Raw genomic sequence first — 21,802 nt, 5'->3', positions numbered from 1 at the left:
GTTTAACAGAAAGAAGCATTGTGATGATAGGACTCAACATTGCCAATTCTTGGGATGCATCTGCCAGTGATAGGATGAGTCTTTCTGGGCTCCAGTGCTCAGGCACAAATGCAAATGCATATTTGGTATACATCTTGTGATCCAGTTTTGATAATTAGTTTTGACGAGATTTATTGGCTTATTTTGTATCTGTTTCCTTGAAGAATGTATTATTAATGTCTTATTCTAAATAATATATTTTCTGGTTAATCCTGAACTTCTTTTGGAAGGCTAACAAAGTCGTGATGACAAACATGTCTTGTTATAATCTCAAAATGATACTGGAACATTGAGAAAGAAAGCCAGATAGAATCTCCCTTTCTGTTGCCAGTTGAAATTTCATTTTCAGTCACTTTTTAAGCTCGATGAAGTAAATATCCTGCTAGTTCCTCTTCATTGTAGGAGTGGAAAGAGAGTGATCTCTTTCCTCCCTATCGCAAGAACCAAGGCAGACACCCCTACAGCAAAGACGAGTTAACAAGAGAAGAGCATAAGAAATTTGATTTTTGAAATTTAATATTTGATTGTAGTTTTAGGTGACATGAAACCTTTGAAGACTCAAAGATACAGGGGAAATTATTCATTTTTATGGTTAGGTTCAATAAAGTGTGGACAGTTGTGTAGAGATATGATTGGGCAAGTGGTATCATCTAATGCTAATAGACTGAATGGGGAAATTCAGCAAGGCCGCTCTGTTCAGACTCTCTTGGACTCTGTGCACATTCCATGTATGGAATAGAACTCCCCTGGAAGGAGGGTCTCCATTTCTTTATGGCCAGCTAATACACACAAAAGTGGTGGGTGTGGGAGGAGGGGAAGTTAGAGCAATACTTTTAGGCCCTACAGCTGACTGGTGAGGATGGTTTCTGGATTCTATGATCACCTTGGGGGAAACAGATTCTAGTTCTTATGACTTGCCTTGAGAGAGAATAAGGGTCAAGGGAAAAGAGGGCAGGAGGTCAGAGAGAGACTTTTGCTTCTGAGGCCTTTGTTTTGGGGTATCATTTTCTGAGCCCCACACCATCTAGAATACTGAATCTAATAGTAATATATTCAGGGGATCAATGTACTTATTGTTCTGACTTAATGCATTTGCTTATGACTGCCAAGCAGTGCTCAGAAAAAACACACTAACCAGATTATTCATGATGGTTGCTGGGCCAAAAATAGGAATCACTGTATCAGATAGCACTCACTCCCCCAAACAGAAGACGAGAAGTAGTTTTATCCCTCTTTTAAATAAGTTGAAAAAGAAGGGTGGGTGGGGTGGGGAAAGGGCTTTGGATTTACCTCAGAAAAGGGATTCAGTGCACTTAGATATCTATTACCTTGTTTATTCTCACACCATCTGCAAGAATTTGGAGGGGAGAAGTAGTGTTTATTACCTCTTGCCTTGCTTACAAAATGCATTAGCAGTGGAGGGAAAAGGTGGGGGATGGTGGAGTATGGAAAACTCCAGAGCTGTGAAGTTCCTGGAAATGTTCAAATAATCTGCATCTCTTTCTTTGTCTCCTTTCATTTCCCTCCTTCTCTTTTATTCTCCTACCTCTGTTTGATGGTTTCTTGTGATTTGGAGGATTTTCCTAAAAAAATTGAAGAATAAAGCTAATAGACCTTCAGACTTCTTTTTTAAATATGATATTCATAAAGCAATGATATTATTGTTTTTCCTATTTCCTTTTTCCTTTTCCTTTCTGGCTTTCTCACTTCCTTTCTTTATTTTTCTTTGAGATGGGGTCTCCTTCTGTTGTCAAGGCTGGAGTGTAGTGCATGATCATAGCTCAATGCAGACTGGGCCTCCTGAACTCAAGCAATCCTCTTGCTCAAGCCTCCAGAATAGCTGGATCTACAGGTACATACCACAGTGCCCCACTAATGTTTTCTTCCTTTCTTTTCTTTTTTTAGTTTTTGTAGAGACAGAGTCTTGCTATATTGCCCATACTGCTCTTGAACTCCTGGGCCCAAGTGGTCCTCTGCTGTGGCCTCCCAAAGTGCTGGGCTTATAGGTGTGAGCCACCAAGCCTGACACTCACTTATTTTCTTTTCAATGGGACTCTCCCTGTCTCCCAGGTTGCCTGTGAGTAGTGAGTATGGCTTAGTTCTTAGGAACATTTAAGACTCAGTTGGCTATTTGTCATAGGGACTAGATAGATTCTTGCCCTCCTTCCTCTTAGTCTAATAAACTATGAACCTCACCTTCTGATCTAATGGCCAATCATTCTTGGAATTGAGAGCAGGAGGAAAAAGTGCTAAGTGATATGTTGCTAATAAAAATTGAATATACATGTTTGGCAATTATTTACAATTAAAGAATTATGAATGTGATGTCAGTCACTAACTTTCCTTCTTTTTCTGAACAGGGAGAAAGAACTAGAACTTCAACAATTCCATTGATTTTACCTATGTTTGGATCCTTTAAAAAGCAATATTGCTTTGTGAATATCATATTTAAAAAAGAAGTCTGCAGGTCTATTAGCTTTATTCTTTAATATTTCCAGGGACATCCTCAAAATCACAGGAGAGTATCAAATAGATGTTTCCAGAAGAGGTTTACTTCACATAGTAATTGGTCAATACACATGAACTGATGATGAAAGAATGAAATACAAGAAGTCATCATTCATGTGTTTTGGGGCATGAAACAAACATGAAGAATTGCTACTGTATCCTGTATTTTTTTTTTTTTTTTTTTTGAGACAGAGTCTCACTTTGTCGCCAGGTGCCAAGCTGGAGTGCAGTGGTACGATCTTGGCTCACTGCAACCTCCACCTCCCGGGTTCAAGCAATTCTCCTGCCTCAGCCTCCCTAGTAGCTGGGACTACAGGCACGTGCCATCACGCCCAGCTAACTTTTGTATTTTTAGTAGAGACGGGGTTTCACCATGTTAGCCAGGATGGTCTGTATCTCTTGACCTCGTGATCCGCCTGCCTCGGCTTCCCAAAGTGATCCTGTATGTTTTATGATAACACTTGACTCATATTCATATCAATTTAATATTTTCAGAGCTAGATTCAAATTCCAAAATATTTTCTTAATGGGATTAATAGGTTAGGGCAGGTGTTCTTTAAGGATAATGTCTTATGTCCCTATCATCCCCCCAGTGTGTGTGCGGATGTTCGGGGGTGGTAGGTGAGGGGAGTGCTTATGCACAGCCACAAGATCTGTGCCTACCTCTGCATTGTGAATCCTTTTTTTTTAAATTATCTTTTAGTTTAAGTTCAGGGATACTTGAGCAGGCTTTTTATATTGGTAGACTTGGGTCATGGGAGTTTGCTGTACAGATTATTTCACTACCCAGGTATTAAGCCTAGTACCCATTATTATTTTTCCTGCTCCTCTCTCTCCTCCCTCACCTGCAAATCCTTTTGCTCTTTCTCTGTCAGTCTCTTCTGAGACTTGGTAGCAGCTTGGGAGGTTAGGAGATGTCTTCTTCGTCTTTTACTTCCAAAGCCTTCAGCCCTGATTGAACAGGCTTGAGTTGATTTGTAAACATTGTACTTCTGAAGTCATCTTGTCATATCATTGGAAGTGCATTTCAGTGCACTCATACCAAATTAATTATTTTTCTAGTAAAACATTTTAAACAGCTTACAATTGCTTGGCTATAAACAACACATTCAATTTATAATTGGCCAATATTTCTTGACCAATCATTGTGCATTGTCAGGAAGTGGTATGAACAGGGGAAGTTCCAAAACCTAATGTGCAAGTTTTTGCAAATGTGATACAATTTTTATGCCTGTCAATTTCTTGAATGATTGATCAAGTTGAATAGTTTGTGTAGACATTTACTTTAACACTTATTACCTCAACTATTGTTTTTCTTTTTGTATTTTGGTGTTGATAATTTTTTTTCAGGCCTCAAACACTTTTGTAGGCCCTTTAAAAGTTCATTGTCACTAGGCATTGAACCCCAGATGCCTAATGAATAGAACAGGCCTGCAATGTAGGGCTCAACAAATAGCCAAATAGCTGCCCACCGAGGCAGAGCATTCATGTGTGGTCACTGCTTTTGAGCGAAGCATTGGGTGTAGCTTCTCATTGCAGTGCCTTTGAGGCTGAAAGTTTTCAAAAGGAGAAATAAGGACTGAGAATGAAAACAGATTTCACTGTCAGAGAAGAACAGCATTTTCAGAGCATGGATAGAATGAATACGAAGGAGATCCGGGGGTTTTGGGTTCCCATCAGAAAGTAAATCACCTAACCATGTTCGGATGATTAAATGAACATAGTTAGGCTGTACAGAGAAAGGCCTGTCACTGCTATATCATTGTTTATTTTAGCACCATCTGCTAAGTTCAAGATTAGGAGAAGTGGATGGGAAGTTTACATTGATGCTTTGGTGTGCTTTGGCTGTATTTTAAAAAGCTTGGTGACACATGTTCATTAGCTAGTCATAAGAAACAAATTGTACAGTTTAAAATACCTTTACTTTTTATTTATGATGTTGGTGTTCTTTTCTTGTTCAGATTATAGATCTGTAATTTCTATTTCTTTGGCTTGCCCATAATTCCCATACATCTTCCGTTGAAGTAACTCCTAAGTGCTGTTGATTATTTGAGCTCCTTCAAAGTAATTTTCCCTTTCATTCTTGTCGTACTATTATTCTGGTCCTGTCTTCCTGATACTTTCTTTTCTTTCTTTCTTTCTTTTTTTTTTGAGACGGAGTTTCTCTCTTGTTACCCAGGCTGGAGTGCAATGGTGCAATCTTGGCTCACCGCAACCTTCGTCTCCTGGGTTCAGGCAATTCTCCTGCCTCAGCCTCCCGAGTAGCTGGGATTACAGGCATGTGCCACCGTGCCCAGCTAATTTTTTGTATTTTTAGTAGAGACGGGATTTCACCATGATGGCCAGGATGGTCTCGATCTCTTGACCTCGTGATCCACCAGCCGTGGCCTCCCAAAGTGCTGGGATTACAGGCTTGAGCCACCTCTGCCAGCCCATGATAATTTCTTTCTAAGATTCAAATACTTGAAGTTGAATTTTAGAAAAGAAACAAACATTTGGAATTGCTTCTAGAATGTTTTAAACTTACATTAAAACAAAAGTTTCAATGTAAGTTTAGGAGAGTTTATGTTCTTATCTTTCAGTAGAATTTTTAACATGTTAAAATAATGTAAAACCTTTTTAATTTGGAGGATTCTACTAACTCTGATTGCATGAAAATTTCATCTAGGTTGTGTTAGAGTTTACGTTTGGATAATATCTAAAAAAATGAATAAATAACTAATGCAATGAAAAATGCTAATAGACTCTTTTTAGATAAAACAGCTATTTTGGGATTAAACTATTTCCGATTAAACGCTATATATTCAATAGAATTTATTTGTTTATTGTTAAATGACCTATTAATAAAATTATTCCTGGCAGAGTTCTACAAACAGCAAATTTGTTAATGTTTAATTCAATTGCTGTGTTTAAATGAACAAAACAGAAGTGTATTTTTGAAACATAATTTATAATTCAGATTGATTTTCTATACACAATACTCTGAATTAGTCGTATATAAATCAATTTCAAGACGGAGTTTTAAATGAGAAAGTGAATCTTTTATTCAGGTCACTATTCAGAAATTATTCTGAAAAAAATCATTTACTGATCTGTTTCCTTAGAAATATCAGCCTGTGCTTAGCCTTCAGTCATCCTCATCAAAAACCTACCCATCTCACTACCCAAAAGCTTTAATGCATTGACTGTGTGCAAAGAATGTGTTTAAAGCATTTACTGATTGCTTTTGCGCAGTTTTCCTCTTCTTCTTTGCATCTTCCTCACTCTCATGTCTTCACTAGTTTTGTCTTCTTGCCTTTTTCCAGTCTCCCCATGGGTAAAGTATCTCTAGATCCCCTTTAGTTAAGGGGTAAGCATTAACCCAAACTAGGTTAATGCTACCCTCTGTCTTTAATATTTGTGTTAAAGAAAACTAAATATGGTTCAAAAAGCCTCTGTACTTCCATATTTGAGACCTTGTGGATGAACCGTAACCTAACTTAACAGGTAGACAAGACTAAAAATCTAACTTAGGCATATGCTTCTGCAACAATAGCTAAGTCTCAGCCAATCCCGGCAGCCATACTTCAACCACCATACACTGCTGACTGTTCAAACTGTGTTCAAAGAAGGCAAATGCCAACCTATAACCAATCCAGCTGTTTCTGTACCTCACTTCCATTTTTCTGCATGTCGCTATTTTGTTGTTGTTGTTGTCTACAAATTAGTTCTGACCGTAAAGCATCCCTGGAGTCTCTCTGAATCTGCTGTGATTCTGGAGGCTACCTGATTTGTGAATCATTTTTTTTCCTTGCTCAATTAAACTCTGTTAAATTTAATTTGTCTAAAATTCTCTTTTAACATGTGTATCCAGACACAGTGATGGATAAATAGAAAATCACTAGAAGTGATTTATCCCACCTGGAAGGAGGCATCCATTAGTTTCTGCCCTCATTCCTGTTTTTTTCAAACCTGTATTCTAAGCTTTACTTGCTAATCTGTGAGTAATTCTCAAAAAGAGCTAGGCTTTTTGATAGACACAAAGTCTTTGAGCAGTAAAAGTTTGGTTTTGTGTGTCAAGATCCTAAGTTTTCCTCACTAATTTGCGAACTACCTATATGCTTCCAGTAAATTGCCTTTTTGCTTAAGAGAGTTGGAGTCAGTTACTATTTCTTCCCGTCAATGACCCCAACTGGTCAACTCATCTACTTCCTTCCTGTTTTACTTCTCTTCCTTTTTCCTTCTCTATCAGCCTTTCCTCCTCCTTTCTTACCATTCTTGTATTTTTCCTCCTCTTTTTTGGAGGCTTTTAATAATGAAAGAAAAATACAGTTAACAAAAATAGAAAAATGAAAATACTTTAGAGTGTTTAATCACAACTACTTTTTATTTTCAAATTAAAATTGAGGGTTTCTTGACTACATATTGTATACAGTTCCAAGTCTTATCTGAGTACAAGTAAATATTATTAATAGCAAAATTAATAAGCAAAGCAATTAATCCCTCCAAGAAATTATGCAGTACCTCCAACAATTTTACAGTTTTGGCCCATTAAAACACATTTATGGCTTGTCTAAACTAATTAGATGATTTGATCCATGCGTTATTTATTTTCAAACAGTTTGCTGCCAGATCTATGTCTTACTACAGCAATTAAGGAAGTTATTTTTGGAAGTAAGAGTTTAATATCTTCTTGTAGCACGCTGAAAGAATTTAAGTTTTGATGTCCAGACTCAGCTTATAATTAAAGGTAAACTTAAATATTTAACATAGAAGAAGAGGAGCCACAACTACAAAGTTTACTTGAAAATGAAGTGAGTCATTTCACTGAGTCATTTATCTTTTCTGCTTGCATGCATAATCAACAGAAGTTTGTGTTTTGTACTCAATTCCTTTCTCAAGACAGCCAGCAGCTGTTCCTTCCCTCAAGCTGTAAACTTCATCTTCCTGTTTTACCTCAACTGTTTTGCACAGACTGCCTTAGACATAATGGCAGTTGAAAATAAGAAGTTTTTGTAAGTCATAGTGGTTGTTGTCAGTAATAACTACTAGATGGTATTAGGAATCAAAGCTGGGTCTGCTAATGTCAGCACAGTTAGTTCAGGTAGTGTTTCCAAACATGAAATATTTACAATAGGAAAATGAGCCTAGCCTGGAAATCATGTTTTTTCAGGGAGGAATCCAAGGATTTTCTCTTCTGAGGGCAATGTAGCAGATTCAGATAGTTGGCAGCTATCTCAATCAATAAAATTTCCCTTTTATGTTAGCAGACCTAAGTGTCGATTATGCTCAAGAATTAACAATTGCATGGACTTTATTTCAGTTTTTAAAAATTGTTAGCATAGCATTCATTCCGTTTGTAGTTGTTTCAGTATCTTACATACTTATTGGTCTGGTCATGCGCTAAATATTTTTGGCTTTGAGTTACAAACTCATAAAATGTAATTTTTGCAGATTTAGAAGGGGGTATTTAATTTAAATCCAATGTTGCACTTAGGACAGGTCCTAGACTTCCTTGTACATAAACCTCTTCCTTTTCTGGCAGAAATATTCATTGCCTTGGAGGTATTACAAGTATTTTAGCAGAGAGGACAAGAAGAAGTGATAGACTGCTAACTTCGGTTATAAAACAGTGATTTGAACTGAAAACAAAGCAAACAATCTTCAATGCCGAGATACTTGATTTGTAAGAAGCAGGCTTCTTGATAGACATGAGGTCTCTGAGCATAAAAGTTTGTTTTCCAGCGTTAAGAGCAAATCCCTGGAGGAATCAGGAAGTAAAATTAATAGGTTCAGGAATATTTTTAGAAGAGAAGAGATGAGGAGCCAGATAATTCTTCGTAGGATTGCTTGTAGGAAGATAAGAACTCGGAAGGAATCCCATATTCAGCTCTTGCCCTTTTCCTTTCCCCTTGGCCAGATAATAAACCTCAGCTGATGTTTGCAGGCTGACACTGACAACCTGAATACAGAGGAAATGTGGAAATCATGGCGGTTTATCAAAAATTTTGAAAGCGTTTTTTCACATCTCATATTGTTGATTGTGAAACAGTATATGCTAATGTGTTAATGTATATGTAGAGATAACTGTTAACTGGTTTTTCTCATTAATAGAATGTCAGGAAATATTGTGGAAGATTTTGAAATGTACCCCAAATTGCTGGATATCCTGTCTAGTGAATGCTTCTAGATTATCTGTTTCCTTTAAGGGCATTTACAACTGTAAGTTATAGAAAACTGCTATTAATGTAAGTAACGTTTGTCTGTAGAAATGCACATAGCTTTGATTAATTTTTATTGTCCTGTTAATATGAACTAATTTTTAATCTATTTGTACATTCATTTCAGTTTTTTGATTGCCTATATGTATGTGCTTTTTGAAATGTTTTTTGAACCAGTTGTAACATCTTACTGGTTCTCCCATTAATTAATAAGTTAAATAAATTTGTTGGCACATGCTAATTTTATATTAGACAAAGATTAATGATTTCACCCTGAAAAATTATCTCATAATATCTATTATTTTTTAAGTGAATAAGAAATTTCTGGAGATATATTAACTGATTTTAAAATCTGTGTATGAGGATGAATATTTAGACATCTACCCCAAACAGCAGAGGAAATAGTTTGTAGAACAGCAAGAGGTAATTACCTATTGCCACTCCTGAAATCATATTATATAGGTATTGAGTGTTTAGGAACAAGCTAATTTCCCTTGGCTTTATATTTACATAAAGAGGTTTTCTGTGGGTAAACAGCTTTCTCCATTCTCTCACTCAATCTTTGCTAAGGGAGATGAAGTAACTTATCTGATTGAGGATTTTGGGAGAAAATGGGCAAAATTCAGAAAGAAGATAGAGCAATCTCTTTATCCTGGTGCTCTTTAGAATCAGTTACTATTGTCTTGAAACCTAAAACTGAGAGGTCTACCATTTATTTGCATTGTCAGCAAAGTCCACTGCACTAATAGACTTAACGCCCTGTTCTTTAAGAGCTTTATCAGTCATAGAGCTTATATTTTTGACTTCCATTGCTTGCATCTACTTATCCAATGGTTTGGAACTCAGGCAAGAAAAAGGGAAGTTACTATTAGTCCCTCAATCCCAAGAAAAGGAACTACTCCATCAATCTGTCATACGTGAATACTTAAATTACACTTTGAATGCTTGAACACTAGTTAATGAGATATGTTCCAGAAATGCCTTAGTAGAAATTGAAGTGATTTTAGAATAAAGTTAGAGGACAGAGCAAACTTGTGGAATAAAATGTTTTTCAGCATTCAATTTTAGAAGCAAACAGGATTTTAAATTTATATTACAGGGCCGGGAGCGGTAGCTCACGCCTGTAATCACAGCACTTTGGGAGGCCGAGGCGGGTGGATCACGAGGTCAAGAGATCGAGACCATCCTGGTAAACATGGTGAAACCCTGTGTCTACTCAAAATACAAAAAAAAAATTAGCTGGGCACGGTGGCACGTGCCTGTAATCCCAGCTACTCAGGAGGCTGAGGCAGGAGAATTGCCTGAACCCAGGAGGCGGAGGTTGCGGTGAGCCGAGATCGCGCCATTGCACTCCAGCCTGGGTAACAAGAGCAAAACTCCGTCTCAAAAAAAAAAGAAAAATTTATATTACATCAGAAATGTCTAAAAGTTCTTACTAGTCTGTGAATTACGTTAAAAGTTCTACCTAGTCTGTAAATTATGTTATAGGTGAATCCAATGCCCTTGTGTACCTTCTGTAAGCAAAGAGACTTTGGCTCACTTTGTAAGTTAATAAAGTTAGGAAAGTTGCAGATTTTTTAATATAGTTATAATAGATAAAGATAAAAAAAAAAACCCCAAGACTGAAGGCACGAAGAGCTTCCAATAGTTTTGTGGCAGACTTTACAGCTTGTAAAAAGTAAATAGATCATTTTTTTATAAAGATTTTATGTGAGACTTGCCTACTTAGTTCAATAAAACATTTACTAGGGAGTTGTTATATTAAAAACTACTGCATAAATAAGAATAATGGATGTACTTCATTGATTTTGTAATAAAATAAATTTATTTGAAAATTTGCGGTATTTGTTATTGATTCCATTAATCTCTGAAAAGACTATCAAAATAACCTATTAACAAAGCAAAGCAGAGTTATTTATTACCTCAGTAAGGGATGATCTGTCTTTGGGAGTCTTTGTGGCTTCTCAGAATAACATGTTTCCGAGATTTGGGGGTTCTGGTTTAGGATAGAATGCTGATTAAGACTGAGGAAAATTTGTAACAAAATAGTTTCAAATTGGGGGACATAGTGAGGCAGGGGTTGCAAAATGGTCCAGAAGAGAAGATTGATGAGCCCAGTGGAAAAATCCAATGTTCTGAGATGGGTATTTACTCTGACAAGGGATGGTTGAGTAGTCTATTATTGGAGCAAATGAATTTTTGGAAAGTTTCTTTAAAAAACAATGAAGTTATTTGCACTTTGTCTTCCCCGGGCAAGAGTTTATCAGTCTTGTTAGTGCAGGCGGTTGAATTGTAAAGTCATTTTAAAGTAAGCAATGTGCTATGTAATGGCAGATAATTTAGGGTCTGTATAGCAAGTTTTTGCAATGTAATTTTCAGTAACGTTTAATATTTTGGGGGTCATTTGTTGACTTTTTCATGATATAAATTTGACTTGAAAGCCCTCATTCCTTTCCTCTCATTTTATTTTGTGGGCAGCACAAGAACCTAGATCTTCACTCCACTTTCTTTCTAAGTGGGAAAAATTGACATTTTTAGAGGTGACCAAATTTAATAATAAAAAATATAAATACTGCATGTTATGCTGCTTGTTTAATATTTTAATATTCATTACTTTCTTTTATGTTTTCTTGTTTCTACCTTTCAGATGCTAAGAATTATAATTGCATAAAATAACCCTAGGGATGATATATAATGCTTCTGATGTGTATCAGAGGCTTTCTGGGGACTAGGGCGGTTCTCAGTGTTGAGAAAGCAGTGAAATAATTCCTAAGCAAAATTCCGTATTATATTCTCTGAAGACACAGTCCAATGATCATGAAACCTCAGTTGAGTGTTGATAACCTCATGTGTCAGTCCCCCTCAGGATGGAACTATTTGTTCCTGAAGCAAGCAGATGGAATAAAATCTAAAGTACATAGATGCAGTAAATGTAGATATAATCTTGATCCTGGAAACTAAGATCAACCAAAGTCCAGGGTCATGAAATATGGGTCAAGAAGGGAGGCAATTATGCCAAGAAATTGATTCAGCCATCATATGGTTTGAATTTGTCAAAGGTATGATCAATCCATAAAGGCCATCCTATTACCAAGGCAAATGGAAATCAGCTAGATTAGATGTTTAAGAACCTACCCCAGACGGTATCAGGAGGGGTAATAAATATGGAAAAAATGAACGAAAATTGTATTACCATTCAGAAAATTTATGAGAACAAGGAGGCTTTTACTGTATGTGAGTGTCCTCGGACTTAGCCAGGCAGACTTTGAGAGAGAGGAATAAGGAGCAGTTTCTGTGGGTTTGCAGCATATTCTGCGAGAAGGGAAGTAAAGTGGGTAAGTGCGTCTTGGGCAAGCTCGAAATAAGATGTACATGCTAAGCAGCTGAGGAAGAAAAGGGCCACAACAGATTAGGTTAAATCAAAATATAAATTTGATTTGTTTAACATTTTCCCCATGAACATGCTTATTTCAAGACATTGATAAGAAGTGGGGAAAGAATATGGATCATTGGTTTTCAGCCTTGGCTACATGGTGAAATCCTCTGAGGAGATTTAAAAGTGATCAATGCCTCAGTCTCACCCTCAGAGATTATTATTTAATTGGTTTGGAATATGGTGTAGGCATCAGGATTTTATCAGCTCCCCAGGTGATGTGGATAGACTGGCAGCCAAAGTTGAGACGTACTGGTGAGATGTAGGTCTGTTCTACAGTATAAGATTGATGGTCTATGCCTTTATATATTATGGTTCTTTTCTTCCAAAAGACTTTGAGTTCACGTAAGTAAATTAGTGTACAAATAAGACAACTGAAATTAAAACAAATTTACAACATCGATAGAAATGGTTCTTAATTCTCCCTCTACATTTGCATCACGTTGAAGATCATTGGAAATATTCCATTTCCCTGGCCCCACCCTTAAATCTGGGCTGGACTCTATCTCAAGCATCAGGTATTTTTGAAATTGAAGATTCTAACTTGCAGCCAGGGTTGAAGCAAACTTCAGTATTGAAACAGATGCTAGCAAGCACCTGAAATAAATGTATTACCTCATTTGGACATTAAATTGAGTTCAAAAAATTCCTGGCCACTAATGCAAAAGAAAAAGAAAAGAAAAAATTACATAGCTTCCAATTGCTGAATAAAGAAGCATACCAAACTCTTCTTTACAGATGATGTATTTCTGCAACAAAAGTTTCAATGAAATTTTCTAAGTTGACACTCATGTAAGGGCTTCAATATTGACTCATGGCTTTAACCAAAGCCTTAAAAAAAGACTCCGGTACACTACTCAAATAAATACTTCTTGTAGAGAACTATTATGAAGGCAGAGGCTATATCTTTAAAATAGGCCAGAGAAGACATTTTTGGTCAGCTAAAGAAACGAGGAGACCTGAGAGAAGATCTTTTCGTATTAACCTATTTTAGATATTACTCAGTTACCCCATTAGAATTAGTTTCCATGTCTAGCTCATGTAACAAGAGTGGCCAAGTATACTCCTGAGACCTGATTTATACAGGTACTCCAGTGTTCCATGAACAGATACTTATAAAGATCTATCTGAACTTTGGCCAGGTTTCTGTTACTTGAAATACATCCACTGCCTGGGGAATACTGTTGAAGGTGGAGCAAGCAACTCTAAGGGAAAAGGCTACCTCTGAGACATAAAAGAAATAAAGACCTGGCCGGGCGTTGTGGCTCAAGCCTGTAATCCCAGCACTTTGGGAGGCCGAGGCGGGTGGATCACGAGGTCAAGAGATCGAGACCATCCTGGTCAACATGGTGAAACCCTGTGTCTACTAAAAATACAAAAAATTAGCTGGGCATGGTGGCATGTGCCTGTAATCCCAGCTACTCAGGAGGCTGAGACAGCAGAATTGCCTGAACCTAGGAGGCGGAGGTTGCTGTGAGCCGACATCGCGCCATTTCACTCCAGCCTGGGTAAGAAGAGCGAAACTCCGTCTCAAAAAAAAAAAATTAAAAAAAAATAAAAAAAGAAATGAAGACCTGAATCCCGCCTTAGTACATAAAGAAAAAGGAGCTCAGTGGACTTCCACAAGTGTGATACTTACTGGGGCACATATGCCTCAAGGCATGTGGCTTTCACTGTAACCAATATAGAATATCTGCTCTATAGGAACCAGATAACTTCCATCCACATACAATAAAGATACCAAATATCTGAGGGTTGAGAAATAATTATTCAACAAATTTATTTGGCATTATTTAGTTCCTCAAATTCTGTCTTTACATAGCCCTCTTGGTATCACTCTGGTTACCTAGTTATGGTTGTGTCTCTGTTAATTGGTTCAAGAGCCCTTCTAAATTTCTGGGTACCTTGTCCCATTGGAATTCATGTTAAGAAACTGTTAGATCCTCTTAATGAAGAATTAGAAAAATAAATCAATGGTTTCCTCTTCTGTGGGGGTTGGTATTGTGAATCCTCTGCTTTTTAGTTAATGGTCTGTCAGTGGCAAGTTACTTAACTCTTTTGTGCCTCATTTAGCTCATCTACAAACTGAGAATAACACTTGTAATAGCTAATAAGGTTGTTGTAAAAATTAAATTAGATAATGCTTCCTAAGGGCTTCGCATAATTCCTGGCATGCAGTAATTACTCAATAAAAACTGGTTACTAAATATTTTTGTGGTCATGATAATTGTTTTTATCATTACTGTCATCATATCATTGCCATCATCATCATCATCATCATCATCATCATCCCTGGAGTGAAAAACAACCATGGGTAGGCAAGACAAAAGACACCTATTTTTGGACTAACAGATTAAAGGGTTGGTTGAGGAGAAAAACATTTTTTACCAAGATAAACGTAAATATATTAGAAAATAAATTTCAAAAATCACAGACTTTTAAGCTGAAATAGGAGACATCAAACAATTTGTGCATGCAAATTTTCCTAAATCTATGCAACTTCATGTTAAACCTCAGAACCTTGGAGGTCACACATCCTCTTTCGTCTGCCATCAGTGGAGTTTTTCTGGAAATTTTGGAAAGTGTCCTGATATAGCAACCCTAGTATAAATTGCATCTTAAATAGATCCTTTCACCAAAAGAGACATGCACCACTGTAATTCCCACTGGGACAGATACTGCACTGTGAGTTCTCAGTAATAATGACATTGATGTAGTATTTAAGGAGACAGCTGAAGAACCAGGACGCATAGGGAAAACCCTGTGTGTTAACAAGAACTGCTGCAGCGAGAAAACTGCTGACACTCTTGTCTTCCTCAGAACAGCTGGGAGAAACCACCAACCCCTGGTGCTAACATTAAGGGCAGCAGAGGCCAACTTGCTGACCAGAACCAGTGGAAGCTCAATGGGGTTAATCCTGCTGATGGGGTTAATGCTGAGAAATGGTCCTTCCAGGGTTTTCCAGACCCATTTCCTCAGTATGAGTCACTTGAAGGAAGAAGTGTGTGTGTGTGTGTGTGTGTGTGTGTGTGTGTGCGCGCGCGCGCATGTTCAAAAGGGGACTGGGGACAAGTTAAAATTAGATTGGATTTGTGGGAAGGGATGTTTTCCCTTCATCATCACTGAGGACAGAGACTGACAGTGCTTGTCATGCATTCCAGTGGGACTGGGTGCCTGGTAATTTAGGGTGGAAGCTTGAACTAAATTAAAGAGAACCAGTAGTAAATAGGCAACCACAGTGGTGTTGTTCAAGGCAAGAGGGCTCCCGAGGAAGAACCTGCCAGAATTAGCTGTCTCCTAGATTCTTTCTTGACTCTCAAGTATTTGGAAACTTTACCAAATGCTAGATGGAATTTAAGTCTTTTTCTGATTTTGGTAGAGCAGGTATTTTGTGTTAATTTAAAGGACAGTCATATTGAGTGGATGCCAGATTTAATCTTTTAGTTGTAAGCCACAGGAGGATCGATTACTGCTGTGCTTGAGTAGAAGTGGAGCTTACAGTTGGAGCCAGGATGTTCCTCAGAGGGTTGCATTCCTCTGGCACTTGTACTCAAGTATGATGATATAGTCTTTTGAAGCAGGGAAGTAGCAGACGTCTGTCCATAGAACTTGTGGCCCTCCTTTGAACCCTGTGATTTTAATTAGTTTACATTTTAGTTGCTTAAGGGCATGAATTACATGAATATCTATTATATGAACATATGTAAATATTTAAGTTGCATTTTTGTACTTATATTTGCAATAGTCTAGTATGAAGAGGCTAAAACCGTGTTTTATAAAAATGAACACAGTTACAGGGACTGGATTAAAGTTTTATGATTTTTTTAAAAACCTGAATTGAAAGGAAATTAAAGTCCATAAAATACCATGAAGACAAATTCTGATTTTCATTGAGTTTTTTGGTTTCAGTTCAAAAGGATTTGAATAATATCCTGTTGTTATAACCAAGAATTGCAATGAATGTCTATGATGAGAGTAGGTAAATGACTTTGGCTTAATTCTGCTTAAGGTGACTAGACAAAACATGAACCTCTATAGCCTAAAGCCAAAAGTGTGGGTCTTCTAATATGAAATACATAAATCTAAGAATTGTATCCTAGAACACAGAACACATACAAATTTGAGAGGAAAAGAGCAAAGATGATTTTATTGTGAAATGGATATTGCAAGGAAATGTCTGTTTACCTCATTTTCAGCGGCCTTGCATAGTGAGTCATTGCCATGAATAGCCTGCCAACTCTTTCCTCTGATATCATTCTTCTTTTTAGATTTTATATTCAATGCAGACTAGTCAAACAGATTACAGTATTATTTCTTTAAATGAAGGCTGTTCTGACAACTTAGTCATGCTAAGTAATAGGATGTAAATTCTTAAACCAACGACATTGATGTTCATCACGGCATATGCCAAGTTGAAAAACATACATTGCTGAGTGGAGGATGAATTTAAAGTCAGGATGTTGCAAAAGAGACTCAGATAAAATTTGCAGTTACTCAAAATATACTTCAAAACGTTTTTCATTTTAAAAGTGTAATTTACAAAATTTTCATGAGTGTGTACATACTTATCTTTTTTTAGGGGATGGAGCAGGTACATGTACACGGTTATTCTATTTCTTCATTCAGAATGGTGGTAGTTGTTCTTGGGAACTGTTCTTTTACAAATATTGGAAAAGCATAATTTCAGGGATCCATATATAACCCCATCATATGAGCCATCATTCTGAAGTTGCTTTTAGCTTATTTAGGATTTGCCCTTTATATTAGTTAATATCTTCTGAGTATATTACATTTGAAAAATTTCCCACAACATAGAATCCATGAAGACATTCTTTCTTGATGAAATCTTAAGATTTTTTTTTTACTATTTAGTACCAAAAAATGACATACCAGCATGTTAGGGAGCTTATAACCAGTTATAAGCAGTCATGTAGGAAATGGATGATTTTTGTCAGTCTGTAAGTCTATAACTCAGGTTTTAATTACACTATGCATAGAAAAGATATAGATCTGGATTTTTTTTGTACTTTCTTAAGGTTTTTGATATATTTTTATTTCTAAACTATGAACTTCTTTAGCTTGTATGTGTGTGTGTGTGTGTGTGTGTGTGTGTGTGTGTGTGTTTGTACTACTTCAAATCTCATGTGGAAATAAAGTTGGTATAAGTAGAATATCCATAACTACTTCAGGGTCTATGCCAGGCATGGCTGTTTTATACCAAGTTTTGACTATAGCTGGCATGGTCATAGTAAAACTCTGGTGTTTTTGCAAATAAATAGTATATACAGCCGGGCGCGGTGGCTCACGCCTATAATCCCAGCACTTTGGGAGGCCAAGGCAGGTGGATCACAAGGTCAAGAGATCGAGACCATCCTGGTCTCTACTAAAAATCCAAAAATTAGCTGGGCATGGTGGCGTGCGCCTGTAGTCCCAGCTACTCAGGAGGCTGAGGCAGGAGAATTGCTTGAACCCAGGAGGCGGAAGTTGCGGTGAGCCGAGATCACGCCATTGCACTCCAGCCTGGGTAACAAGAGCGAAACTCTGTCTCAAAAAAAAAAAAACAGTATATACAGGAATAAGGCCTTTTAATATTTGCTCTTGTCAAAAAAGTTTTTTTTTGATAATTAGCCTGGCCAGGCCATGTTCTTTCAGAATTTGTTCTCTGTCACAAAAAAAAAATTCTATAAACTCATCTATGTTAATAATATATTCTATTCTTTCTGATAGTGATTCTATTTAGCAAGGATGTTCTGGAGATATAACGTAATAATAATTATGTTAAAAAGTATAACCTCAGCATAAAAATCTCTAGCACTTTGCAGACTAGTAAAGGGGATATTTTAGAACTTACAGGGCTTTAAGTCTCAAGTTATCTCTCAAGTTAAGTCTCAAGTCAGCAATTTTCTTTCAGATAGTTTATTTGATGACTTAATTAAATGCGTCTTTAGAGGTCCGTAGCTATGCAGATGATTCCTCTTTATGACAACGAAAATGAATTTTGTCTGGTGGAGAGAATAAATCTCTGTAAGTCTAATTCTTATTTGAATGGGTTTTAACATCTTTCACTTCTACTGGGTATTCTTTTTATTAGATACCTTACGTTCAGTCTCAACCCCTAGCTCCTAGAATCACTGTGAATGTTTGGAAAGCTAGCCTGAAAGTAGTTGAGAACAATTGCAAATCACCGAGTAGACATTGGAAGGAATGGAGCATCAGACAGACTTCTGATAGACATCTTACTGCCTACATGCTTTGTTGAATCTCCTGCAAAAGTGAACAATCTGAAAAGCCAGCCTTGTGAGAGAAGAGAGTGATGTTATCTGCCAGGCAAACTTAAAAAGAGAATAAACAGCACATTCCTCTTCGTTGAAATACGTCACACTGCTGATTTTTTGCACATAAGAGTTTACCAAAGAAAATCTGGAGCCACTAAAGGCTACTTACTCAACCAATACCTTGTAACCATAACATTCAACTCGTTGGAAGAAAGCAGCCAGGATACAAATACTTTAAATTTTCCAAAGTCCCTCTAAAGAGCAGGTACATCAGTCAGTCATGAAGGAAATGAATGATTTTTGTTAGTCTGTAAGTCTATAACTCAGGTTTTAAAAACTTGAGTTTCAGATTTTATAAGCATGAAAATGCAGTGTGTCTAGTTGTATTAGAAAAGAGGTAAGCTGGACTGCCTCAATATTACTAATTTCTCATTTTTGTCAAAAGGATGTAACAAAATTCCTGGGAAAATAGTTACTGTGTTTAAAGAAAAAGAAAAAAAGAATAAAAGCATGTTAGGATCTATGTTAAAATCAGTTCCGTGGTTACTTGCCCTTGTGTTTGAAAATGATTAAAAATATTTTAGAGAGACTTGTTAGATATTGGAGAGAAAATTAAGGGCAGATACTTCCAGACCAGTTAGACTGACTTAACGAAAGTGCTTAGCCCGTGAGAAACTTTGGGAAATGTGTATTCCAACGTCCTGCTGATAAAAGGATCTATGTAGATATCTCCTTCCTTAGTCATCAGGTATCTACTCTGTTGCTTTATATGATTTAGAGAAACTTTTGATATCGGAACTTAACACAGTTATATGTAGATAGATAACAAGTAGAACTGTTTGCCATATACAACTTTGAAGGAGAGAAGGCTGCTAGACAGGGCTATATGTGTATTGCTTTAGGGGACAGGTAAGTTGGAGCTGTCCAGGGAGCTTATATATGGCAAAGGGGTTGGATTATCTAAGTTTCTGGGCTCCCTGCGGATTGGCTAATTTGAATAATTTTAGGCTCTGAGGCATATAGGCTGATTGATACGGTTCAGCTGTGCCCCCACTCAAATCTCACCTTGAATTGTAATAATCTCCACGTGTTAAGAGTGGGGCCAGGTGGAGATACTTGAATCATGCGGCAGTTTCCCCCATACTGTTCTCGTGGTTGTGAATAAGTCTCACGAGATCTGCTGGCTTTGTAAAGGGGAGTTCTCCCGAACAAGCTCCTTTGCCTGCCACGAATGCTGTGACTTTGTTCCGCATTCACCTTCAGCCATGATTGTGAGGCCTCCCCAGTCACATAGAACTGTGAGTCAATTAAATCTCTTTCCTTATTAAATTTTACCCAGTCGCAAGTATGCCTTCATTAGCAGCCTGAGAAGAGACTAATGCATAGGGACCATTCCTAATTGCCTGGTACTTGGCCCTTGGGTGATTAGGGCTTTTGTGTGAAAGCTGGACAAGGGACATGGCTGGGGTATGGACTTAACTGGCCTTTACTTAGGGCCGGAAAACTAGGTCAACACAGAATAAACAAACAAAAAAACAATTTTACACTGTGCCCAGCGTTGTGCTTGGACTTAGGGTTTATGGAGTACAGACATATGAGAAGACTCACTACTATTCAAGAAGCTTCAGAACAGGTCTGATTTCTGGCAGGACAAAATTCCTGTTTACACACAACTGTTACTCAAGGCGCATAATAAAGAGAAAGTAAGGTACTGACCTTATCTTGGACTCTGGTTTAAAAATTCCGCATGAAGAATTTGATAGTAAAACATTTGCTTTTTCTAGCCTAAGTTACCTTAAAGTTGATTTAAGCCTGACTTGGATCACTGGTGCTGTTCTGGAGTTTCAGCATGCTGTACCTGTCTGCACTTTACGCATTCTCTGAATGCTTCCTTCTTTGTTTAAAAGCAACTTTATTGTGGTCTCTTTTACATGCCATAAAATTTATTTGACTTAAATATACAGTTTAGTGTTTTTTAGTAAATTTATAAAATTTTGCAATCGTTGTCATGATGCATTTTTAGAACATTCTCATTAGCCCAGAAATAATTCTGTGTCCGTTTGACATCAACCTTAGACAACCAACCACTGACTTATCCTTTGTCTGAATTGATTTGCCTTTTGTGGATTTCGTATCTGGCTTTGAAGTAGCATAATGTTTTCAAGCTTTATGTATGGCATTCCATTTATCAGTAACTTATTCTCTTTTGTTGATGAATAAAATGTTGCATGGATATATCACATTTTGTTTATCCATTCACCAACTGGTAGAAATATGGGGTATTTCTAGTTTTGGGGTATGATGAGCAAGGCTGCCATAAACAAAGCTTGTGTATAATTCTCTATGTGAGCATATGTATTCATTTCTCTTGAGTAGACAGCTAGGAGTAGAATTACTTGGTCATGATAGACCTTTATGTGCTAATTTTAAGGACACTATCAAACTATTTTCCAAAGTGGCTACACCATTTTACATACCCACCAGCAACATATGAAGTTTCTAACTTCTTCACATCTTCATCCACATTTGTTATTGTCTATAACACTGACCCTGTTACCTCCGAAATCCCCATCAGCAACAGAGAATCTATCAGTAAATAGTTTTGTTCAAACTAGCAAGGCTTTATTTTTTTTCATTGCATGGATTTTGCCACTATTAGTAAACAGTTGGCATTAGAGAAACTCAAAACAAATGAATTGTATTTTACATAAAATTTGTAAAGAACCTAAATGCTACTAATAATCCAGAATTTTTTGTAAGTCAGAAGTTATGCCATAAAGAATTGAGAGTTTTTTAACCCAACTTAAGATAAAATGCCTATAGTTTTTACAATAAAATGTCTAATTTATAGCCATTCTGGTGGGTAGGCATGAGCATTTACTCACAAGTATTAACTTGATATTGTGTTTGCAATGTATTCTATTTCCTGTAATAAAAATACTACTGCCTATCTTGTTTCCAACTTCACAAGAAGCCATTTGGTCCCTTTTATTGGGATTCAGGGATCTGGGAAGTGAGAATGTGCCTCTCCTCTTTCCATTTAGTGTCCCAGGACATCTGAGGGGTATTTTCCTATTGATTCCTTGGGTCAGGCCAAAGGGTCATCAAAAGGTCACATGATAGAGGGAAAGTGGGTCCTTTTTTCAAGCTTCATCTTTGGTAAATGATTCCATGGTGATAACTAACTGAGCATTAGTCATGTTTGCCCTGCTGTCATTGATTGTCAGTACGTAGCCAAAATACTTTGGAAAGGTTGATGGTACACCTAGTCCATACTGTGTTTCAAATGAATTTTTTTAGTGGGAAAGCAGGTTGTTGTAATGAAATGACTTTGGGGTTGGAAGTTA

Source organism: Callithrix jacchus, chromosome 1, assembly GCF_049354715.1.
Source record: "Callithrix jacchus isolate 240 chromosome 1, calJac240_pri, whole genome shotgun sequence".
Lineage (NCBI taxonomy): Eukaryota > Metazoa > Chordata > Mammalia > Primates > Cebidae > Callithrix > Callithrix jacchus.
The sequence above is the reverse complement of the archived record's forward strand: the minus strand, read 5'-3'. Positions refer to the sequence as shown.